The sequence below is a fragment of the Rhinolophus ferrumequinum genome, chromosome 12, assembly GCF_004115265.2.
Source record: "Rhinolophus ferrumequinum isolate MPI-CBG mRhiFer1 chromosome 12, mRhiFer1_v1.p, whole genome shotgun sequence".
NCBI classification, from domain to species: Eukaryota; Metazoa; Chordata; class Mammalia; order Chiroptera; family Rhinolophidae; genus Rhinolophus; species Rhinolophus ferrumequinum.
This window is the reverse complement of record NC_046295.1, coordinates 75,870,802-75,881,046: the sequence shown is the minus strand read 5'-3', so window position 1 is coordinate 75,881,046 and position 10,245 is coordinate 75,870,802.

Here is a 10,245-nt window from a genome sequence, read left to right as displayed (position 1 = left end):
CTAGCCCAGCAATTGGGGCTGGGCTTCCCCAGCTTCTCTGCGACAAATGGTTCTCATTTGAAAGAGAGGTTATAAAAACACAGGCCCAAGGACACTGTCAGGGAATTGAGGATTAATCTCATTCAGTCAAAGACCATTTCAAATATTTTTTAGGGGGATGGGGTGAGTAGCCGCCCTGGTTGGGAAGGAAGTCAGGGTTCGAGGGTGCCCCTCAGGTTGGGGTTTGGAGGCACGTTGTGATGTGGGCCGGTAGAGGTCGGGGGTCACTCCACACCTGGTGAGGTCCAGCCTGACCCCAGGCGTTGCATTGCCCCCCAAGGCCCTGAGGTGGGCCGCCACTCCCGCGTGGAGGTTGCACAGTTTTTGGTGCCTTGATTATGTTTCAGGGCGGTTTAAGTTGCCAAAAGGAAGGGAAGGATTAGACGCCTGGGACATTTTCATTTTCTGGATGGTGTCAAAAAGCTGAGTGTTTTTGCCTGGTGACTCAACCAGAGAGGGCCCTGAAGACCAGCGGGGGTGGGGTGGGGGGCGGGGCCGCTGCCTCCCTGCCCATCCCCCCAGCCCCCCAGATGCTTGTGGGCTACACAACTGAGCCCCCGTTCCAGCCAGGAACTAGAGGGCGCACCAGCTGTGCTCTAAGCCAGCAGCTTCCAAACTGGGTGGCCTGGGTCCCTAAAAGATAACGGGTTCTGGGGTACAGATTGGGTCTGTGGACTCAGTGCCCTCTGCTGAGCTTTCCCAATAACCCCAATAGCTCTGTTGACTGAGAGCTCAAGGGGTGCCAGGTAGCTGCTGCCATCTCATCTGTGCACTCATACTGTGAGGTAAGGACTCTGATCATCCCCATTATATGACTGGGGAAACTGAGGCTCAGGGAGGTGTAGGTGGCTACCTCAGGCCTGGACAACAGTGATATGTCTCCTTTAACCTCCTCAGAGTCTTTTCAAAGGAGGGACTGTGGATTTCCCCCATTTTATGGATATGTAAGTTGAGGCTCGGAGCTGAGGCTAGGTGATATGATTTGCCCAAGCGTATGGGGAAGGGTAGGTGGAGTTGGGCGCTTGTGGTCCAATAGCCGAGGCTCAGGCCCCTCCAGCTGATCCAGATTCCGGAGTACTGCGAGTGTGGCTGGGCGCTGCCTGTCCTCCTGGGCTGTTCCCCAAGAGTTGGCCGGCACAGCAGGGTGGGTCCCCCGAGGGGCTTGGAGGGGGTTTGCTGTGGGTTGGACTCTGTCCAAACAAACGTCCGCAGCGGGAAACTGTGGATTTATTTTTCCGACTGTAGGAGAAGTTTGCCGAGCTTCGTTTTCTTTTTGCAAGGTGGGAGAACCGCCAGCACGCGGTGGGGTCTCCCACAGAGCCCAGGGAGGGCCGGCGCCAGGCCGAGCGCAGCAGAGCGCCCCCGCGCGGCCAGACTCGTGTGAGCACAGGCGGCCTGGGCAGTGGGCAGAGAGGGGTCTTCTGCCTAATGGGCACTTTACAGCGACTCTGCAACGTTGAAAGGAGCTAGTAGGACGGTCCCCATTTCAGAGGAGAAAATAGGCAAAAGAAAGTGCAAGAGACCTCCTGGGTTCCCCCAACTTGGAAATGATTCAAAAGGGATTTGCCTCCCTGCAAAGTACCTCCTCCTTTGGGAGCTGCAAGTGGCTGTCCCAGCCCCTGCAGGGGTGCACCCTAAGGAGCCCTGCCAGTCAGGGGGGTGGGGGGTGGCACCCAGTCCTGCAGCTCTGGCCAAGCCCACAGCAGACTCCTACCCCAGCAGGAAGCTCTCATGGGTGCAGTGGGGCTGATACTTACTAGCTTGGAAGCAAATTCCAGCACTTCAATTTTCTGGCAAGTTCCAGACAAGGAGCATGGATGAAGCACCAGCGTGCACTAGGCCAAGGGCTCCCACTCTGGGTGGACAGGTCACCTTAGATCCTGTGTCGCCCTCCCTGCCCACAATGAAGGGGCCTTCTGGGGCCTCCTCACGGCCAAATGCCCTCTGCTGGGTGTCCCCGGCCCTGTGCCGCACCCTGGGCCAAGCATGTTGGGGGCCTGACCTCCATTTCTCCTCTGGAAAGCCCTGGGTAGCTGATTGCTGTGATTGCAGAGCCCCAGGGTCACACTCAGGGGAGGTTTCTGACCTCCGGCGTACCCACCTAGCACAGGACACTTCCTCTGGGGAGACATAATCCAGCTGCCTTCAGGCCCAGAAAGCACTGGAGCGGGCCGTACTTGGATTGGACGCCCTGAGCTCCTCTGGTTGGCTGTGTGCTTCTGAGCACTCTCTGGAGCCTCAGTTTCCACATCTGCTAAGTGGGGGAATCCCTGAGTGCAAGCCTGTGGTGATAACACACATAAGGTATACCGCTGTTGTCCTCCACAAATGTTTGCTGGTCCTGTATGAACAAGTACAATACTCCTCCCCCTCCATTTGTTTACCCCTCACTGGGAACATCATTCACCCCAGTCCAACCCCCTCTAGAGCTCAGCGCACACCTTGTCTCCTCTGGGAACCCTTCTCCCATCTCCCAGGACGCCTCTCCAAGGGAAGGTACTGAGGGATATAAAAGCCATTTTTAAAGGATTTGGGATGACAGACAAAGATTCTTAAACAGGACACAGAAAGCGCTAACCATAAAGGAAACGACTGACAATTGGACTCTATTAATAACTTCTTTTTTTAATTAAAAAAATGTTTTTATTGAGGTGTAGTTGATGTGTAACATTAGTTTCAGGTGTGTAACGTAATGATGCAATATTTGTATATTGTGAGATGATCACAATAAGTCTAGTTAATGTCCGTCACCATACAGTTACAAAACCTTTTTTCTTGTGATGAGACTTTTTACATCTACTCTCTTAGCAACTTTTGAATATGCAATACAATATTATTAATTAGAGTCGCCGTGCTGTAGACTACACCCCATGACTTCATTATTTTATATCTGGAAGTTTGTACCTTTTGATCCCCTTCACCCATGTTGTCCACTCTCTACCTCCAGCCCTCCCCAACTCTGGCAGTCACCAACCTATTCTCTGTATCTAGGAGCTGATTTTGTTGTTGTAGTGGTTGTTGTTTTTAGTTACACATATAAATGAGGTCATGGTATCTGTCTCTGTCTGACTTATTTCACTTAGCATAATGCCCTCAAGGTCCATCCATGTTGTCGCAAATGGCAAGATATCATTTTTTTGACTGAATAATTTTCTGTGTGTTTGTGTGTGTGTGTATACATTTTCTTTTCTCATTCATCCATCAATGGGCACTTAGGTTGTTTCCATATCTTGGCTATCGAAAGTCATGACAAGGAGTGTCTCAGCCCTCAGGAGCAGGAAGGGCACCTGTCACCTGGAGACTTACTTCCTGTATTTACAGGGACAGGAGAGTCAGGGATCGCCTCCTCCTCCTGCTGCTTCTCAAGCAATGTTAACTCGAAATAATCCATATGCCATGTGGGGATCCAGGGCAACCTGACAATATAAAAATAGACAACTACTATATATAGAGGGTGCCCCAAAAATGTATACACATTTTAAGAAAGGAAAAAACTGTATAAAAATTACACTGATGGGAACCACTTTGAGCACCTCTTGTAATTGCAGAAGTCAAATGTGACTTGTATTCATCTTTTGTATCGGTATATATTGAGTATTGCAATTTTAATACAGTTTTTTCCTTTCTTAAGATGTGTGTACGTTTTTTTTGGCATCCTCCATGTTGGGGATGTACTATGTGTAAGGCACATGCTAGACCCTTCCATCATATGTTAATAATAGCATTTAATTCTGTGAGGTAGGCGCTGTTGTGCCCATTTTACACATGAGAGAGTTAAGGTTTGGGGAGCTTGATATTCACCAAAATAACCTAATTAGTAGAGGTCAGAATCAAAGTTCACGCTTTTATATTTTGGAATTGAAAGTCCACACACTCAGAGCTTGAATTATTCTGTTTACATCATAGAAAACAAATTTTGGTATGTCTGGTAGCATAGTTTTTAAGATTTTATTTATTTACTTTCTACAAATAAAGAGAACAGTATGAAATAAAAAAGTATAAGTCCCTCATTCCATGTCTTCTTATTCCGCTCCCAGGAACATAGCTTCTAGGGAATTCCCTGACATTTTCTATGCACATATAATTATGTGGTGTTAATCATAGAAATCGTAATAATAGCTCCACGTATGCCAAAAAGAGAAAAGAATGCTGCAGTGAACATGGGGGTGCATATGTTTTTTCGAATTAGTGTTTTGTCTTCTTTGGATAAATACCCGGAAGTGGGATTGCTGGGTCACGTGGTAGTTCTATATGTAACTTTTTGAGGAACATCCATAATGTTTTCAATAGTGGCAGCACCAGTTTACACTCCCACCACCAGTGCACGAGGGTTCCCTTTTCTCCACAGCCTCACCCACACTTATTTCTTGTCTTTTTGATAATAGCCATTCTAACAGGTGAGACGTGATACCTCATGGTGGTTTGGATTTGCATGTCCTTGATAATTAGTGACGGGGAGCGTCTTTTCCTGTGGCTATTGGTCATCTGTGTGTCTTCTTTGCAAAAATGCCTATTCAGATCCTGTGCCCATTTTTAATTGGATTTTTTTTTTTGCTATTGAGTTGTATGAGTTATTTATATAGTTTGGATATTAATCCCTTCTCAGATGTATGATTTGCAAATATTTTCTCCTATTCAGTAGATTGCCATTTCATTTTGTTGATGATTTCCTTTGCTGTGCAGAAGTTTTTTGTTTGATGTTGTCCCACTTGTTTATTTTTGCTTTTGGAGTCGGATCCAAAAACTCATTGCCAAGACCAATGTCAAGGTGCTTCCTGCCTATGTTTTCTTCTAGGAGTTTTATGGTTTCGGATCTTACATTTAAGTCTCCAATCCATTTTGAGTTCATTTTTGTATATGGTGTAAGATAGTGGTCCAGTTTCATTCTTTTGCATGTCCAGTTTTCCGGGCACCATTCATTGAAGAGATGGTCCTTACCCCATTGTATTTTCTTGGCCCCTTTGTTGTACATTAATTGAATCACATCTGCATAGGTTTGTTTCTGGGCTCTCTATTCTGTTCCATTACCCATGTGTCTGTTTTTATGCCAACAACATACTGTCACATAGTTCTGATTACTGTAGCTTTGTAACAGAATTTGATCGAAATCAGGGAGCACGATGCCTCCAGCTTTGTTCTCCTTTCTCAAAATTGCTTTGGCTATTTGGGGTCTTTTGTGGTTCCATACAAATTTTAGGATTGTTTGTTCTATTTCTGTGAAAAATTCCACTGGCATTTTGATAGGGATTGCACTGAGTCTGTAGATTGCTTTGGGTGGTATGGACTTTTTATGAATTTTTTATGAACCATATGAATTTTTCCAGTGTTAATTCTAGCCATGTATGAACATGGCATATCGTGTTGGGCACCATGGCTTCAGAGATGAGCTGTCACCCTTGTCTCTTTGTGGCCAGCATCAGGACTTGTTCAGGGAGGACTGCTGCTGGCCATCACGGTCCCTCGGGTGGTCACAGGCCTCACAGCACGAGCCACTGGGACCCATTTTCCTTAGGCTCCTCAGCAATTGAGTCCAGTCCACTTGTCTCCCCACCTGCTTCGAGAAATTCCTTGAGTATTTGCTCATGCTTGCTATTTTTCTAGGCCGGTGCTGGGTGCTCAGATTGAGTATACGTGTGGCTGGGGAGAAGGTATAATAAATGAGACATATCCCCCTTCGTCCGGGAGCAGATGATAATCTAATGAGAAGATCAAATGACTCCAGTACCACCAATGGAACAATGGCTCTAATGTTCGAGGTATGGAGTGGCCTGAAGGGGAGGATCATTACCTTTGCCTCCAAGGGCCAAGTAGGGCATGACAGAGGAGGAGTATGAAGAGGGTCTTGATGGACAAACAGGAGTTTCCCTGGCAGAAAATGAGGGAAAAGCATTCTAAGCAGAGGGAATGACATATGCAAAGGCAAGGAAGCACAGAGTTTAGGGTTTGTGAAGCCACAGGTCATTCAGCAGGGAGATTCGTGGAAGGAGAGGCTGGGATGGGATGTGGGGGTCAGACAGAGGAGGGTGGTGTGCAGAAACCTGAGGGACTCGGACTTCATTCTTAGGGTGAGGGCAAAGCATTGTAAGTAGGGGAGTCTTGTTAGATGGATCTTGTTAGATGGCTGTGTGGAAGATGGATGAGAGGGGAAGATATTGGAGGCCGTGGGAATGGCTAAGGGGCTGATGATGTAATCCAGGTAAAAAATGTTGACAGCCAGAACTAAAAAAGAAAGGAACAGCAAAAAGAGAAAACAGTGACTGAGTATGAAAACAAATTTAGATGAGAGAACTGTCCAGCTGGCAATGGGGTGATCACAGATGGCTCCAGGTGTGGGTGGATAGATGACTCGGTAGGAGCGATGGTGGAGAAGTCAGAAGGGGAGCAGTGTGGGGCTTGGGGAAGGTGGTACATTCAGCTCAGGACATACCGAGGTCAAGGTGGGCCATCCAGGTGGCTGTTGGAACTGTGTGGCTGGAGCTCAGGGAGATTGGCCAGCGACAGAGCTCGACGTAGCTAAAGATACAGGCTGCTCCCAGCTGCTGGGAGGTTGCAGAAGAGGGAGAGAAAGGGAAGGGTTGGGTTCAGGGAGCCCCGGAGTTTTAGGGATTAGCCAGTTTGTCTGGAAAAAACAGGCAGAAGCAGGGGGAGAAGTAGGAGCGACAAGGCTAGAGTGTGTACGTGAGGGGTGGAGTGGGCCTGGCCAGACTGCCAGCCCCTCGAGGACAGGGATGTCAGTGGGGTTGTCACTGCTCAGGGCCTGCGTGTGGAAGGCGCTCACACAACATGACTCGACGGGATGGACAGACAGATGCATGATGTATCACCCACCTCACCGTCCTCTCCTCACATCGCAGAGCTGCTGGTGGGGTGCTCTTCTGTCTCCCCGGGAAGGCCTTCCACCCCTTCGCCCACAGTCTCACCCTCTGTAGCAGATGCCTCTTGAGGGTCTAAACCTAAACCTGCTCCAGGTGCTCTGTGATCACATACTTCCCCTCCCACCTGGGCCCGAGCTACCAGGGCAGAAGTGGTCACCTGACCCAGGCTGGCCAATCAGAGTCTATCCTGGAAATTTTGCCTCTGGATCTTCTGAACTGAGACTGTACAGGTGGCTGTGTGCCGCGTATGCTGTTGTGCAGAACACATGAGAAGGAGGGCCAGAGCGTGAGAGGAGAGGCAGGCAGACACCCAGGCAGAGGCAGACGAGGCAGCGTGGGCAAGATAGAGGAGAAATAGGTGCTGCCTGTCTCTGGCCTCTTTGAGGCTTGGCTATGACCTGTTGGGCTCTGAGTGTCCTCCGGTTCTGGCCACTAACCCCACCTTGACCTAGGCTGCTGTGTGTGGATTTCGGTTTCTTGCTGCCCAAAGGCCCGTGTGTGAGGTACCTCCCCCTGGGCCCTGGGCAGCCGTCTGTCTGCCTTCCCAAGTGGTGCTGGAGGCCTCTTGCAAACAGACTCTGGGTGCTAGATGTCACAGGCCACCACTTTACTTGCTTGGTGACTCAGCCCTGGGAGGGACTCAGCACACGCTATGGGTCGCAACACAGAACCTGGGCCCGAAGACCTGCGTGTCACTCAGTCTCTGCTTGTGCTAAATGCCTTGTGAACTTCGTCTTTCCATCTGCCTGGGGTAGGTCACTGAGGGAGGCACTGTCACTATTCTGACACGTGTTGGGTGATGAGCTGAAGGCACGTGATCAGGAAGTGGCCGTGTCAGACTGAATCCGGCTCCTCAGACTCCATATTGAGTGTTTTGGGCAGGTTTCTCATGAAATTAATTCTCCATTTTTATTTATTTTTTTCTCCTGGGAAAAAAGAAAAAATTTTATTTTTTCTCCTATGGGAAAAACACCTGAGAGATGCCAGAGGTGGGGGCCTGGGCCAGAGCCACTGACACTCTTTTGGGGACCCTCGTGGTCCTAATGAGGTGAGCTGAGGGTTGTCCCGTTCTTGCCCAAGTCTGGCATGAACAGGGCTGGAGGCAGTGACAGCTCAGACCGTGATGTCTAGCCCAAAAATGCAAAGGTCACTTATAAAGGAGGCAAAAGCTTTGATAGTGAAACCTGAACGAACGCGTCCTCACAGGAGCTGGCTGTGTGTCCTGGGGCCCTGCAGCCCCTTCCCCGGCGTCTGAAGTGGTGTCTTGCAAGCAGGTGCAGTGAGGACAGAGCTGAAGCCATGGGCGGCGTGCCCCCCACCCGGCAGCCGGACGCTCTGAACCCTGCCCAGACACGGCTCGGGGGCAGGCGCAGATGAAAGAGCCCCCCAGAGCCCCCTACATTCCTGCTGGTGACCCGCTGAAACGTATGCATTTCACATGCTTTTATGGCAACTGGGATTTTCTTCTCCAAGGAGCATTCCTGGGGGTTGGTGCAGGAGAACGGCAGGGCTTTCTTCGCCCCTCATGAATTGTTCTGGCTTGTAATCAGACCATCTACACTAAACAGGGCAGAGGAGCCTAACAGGTCTTTCTAGAAGGGTGAAAGGTCGGACACTCTTTTGGGGACCCACTGTGGGGTGGCGGCTATCTGCTCCTTAAGCCTGTGGCTGGCTCGGCCAGCATCTGGGACGAACTGGAGAGAAAGCTAGAGGCCAGAGCCTGGGGCATCCCTGAGGGACGCTTTCTCATGTGGTTCAGAGACGGAAGCAAGCCAGGAAAAGGTTAAAACAAACATTTATTTAACAAATTATATTAAGAAGACAGACAATTACACAGTGAAACTTCCCTTTGCCAAGTACAAGAGTCACCTCAAATAAATACAGGCAGTGGACGCCGTCCCTGCGCGAGTGCACAGTGGCCTGTCCGAGGCCCCACACGGTGGCACGGCAGCTCACGCACCCTTTACTGGGAGAACACTTGAGGGTCTCACGTTGGTGACAGCCACAGCCACCACAGGGCTGCATTCAGAACAGGTGAAGAAAGCTGGGCTGACCCAAGGGCCCAGGCGGCTGAGGGGGCGAGAGCAGGGGTGCCCGGCCTCCGCCAGGCCCCAGGGGTACAGTAGACAGTGAACCGAGTCAGATGAGCTCAGCTTTTGTGCACCTTGCAGGCATGCGGCTGCTTTGTCAAGGCCCTTCTCTGCCCTCATGCTCAGGCTCCCTAGTTCTCAGAGGAGCTGCAGGCTGGGCTTCCCCACAAATGGCAAATGATGGGGCAGCCAGCAGACGCAGGGAGCCCTCGTTTGGGTAGAGTGAGCCGGGCAGGCGGGCTCAGGGCCGATGGCGCGGTGGTGTGGCAGCCCCAGCAGGACTGGTGGCGGCTGGGGAGTCCATGGCTGGACTTAAAACAGTAAGGTCATCGTGAGGCATGTGCTTATGTTGGGATGGCTGGCACCATGGGGCCAGATGGGACTTGGGTCCGAATCCTGTCTCTGCCACTTAACCAGCCTGTGCCCTTGGACAAGCCTCAGATTCTCCATCTGTAACAAGGAACAAATAACATCCACTTCAGGGTGTCTGTTTGTTTTCGGAGGGGCGTGACAGGAGACAACTGTGCTTAAGGTGCCGGCCTAGTGCCTGGCAAGTGCGGGCTTATTTGTGTTAGTGCTTCTCGTTCCCTGGCTGCCTTTCTGAGTGACACGGGGGCAGGGGCGGGTAGAGAAGCTGGGCCTCAACCAATGTCGCTGGCTCCTCCCTACCTGCCACGCAATAATCAGGACGTCCCAGCAAGGCAACGGGGGACAGCTCGGGGCCTAACCTGCTATTTTGTCCCGCCTGCTGCCGCCAGGGTTCTCATCTCTCCAAGTAGAGAAGGATTGTGGCTGATCCTAGTTCTTGGACTGGGGTGGGGAAAAAAGCCTTGTTATGAATTTGCAAGTGAACCTGGAGCAAGGTACTTACTCCTTACACCGCTGTGCCATTTCCAAGTCCTTTGGAGAGAGGTTTTGAATTTTCAGTGGGAAGAGAAGGCAAGGGGATGCTGTGCTCTGGTTAGTCTTTTTGGGGGCGGCAGACAGCCGCTGCACTGGGGAGAGCTGGGGGCCGAGGGCGAGGCCACTGCCCTTCACATTTCCAAGAGAACCCAGTCCTTCCCTCCCCACCTGGCCAGAGGGTTCTTCCCAGAAAGAAACAAAAGGTCTCTCAAATCCTAGGTGTGAGAGCCCCACACGGGCAGGGTGTGTGCCCTTACACATACACACACACACACACACACACACACCCCTAGCCTACTGTCACCCACACACTTGCTCACCCTCACCCCCCTCTCCCA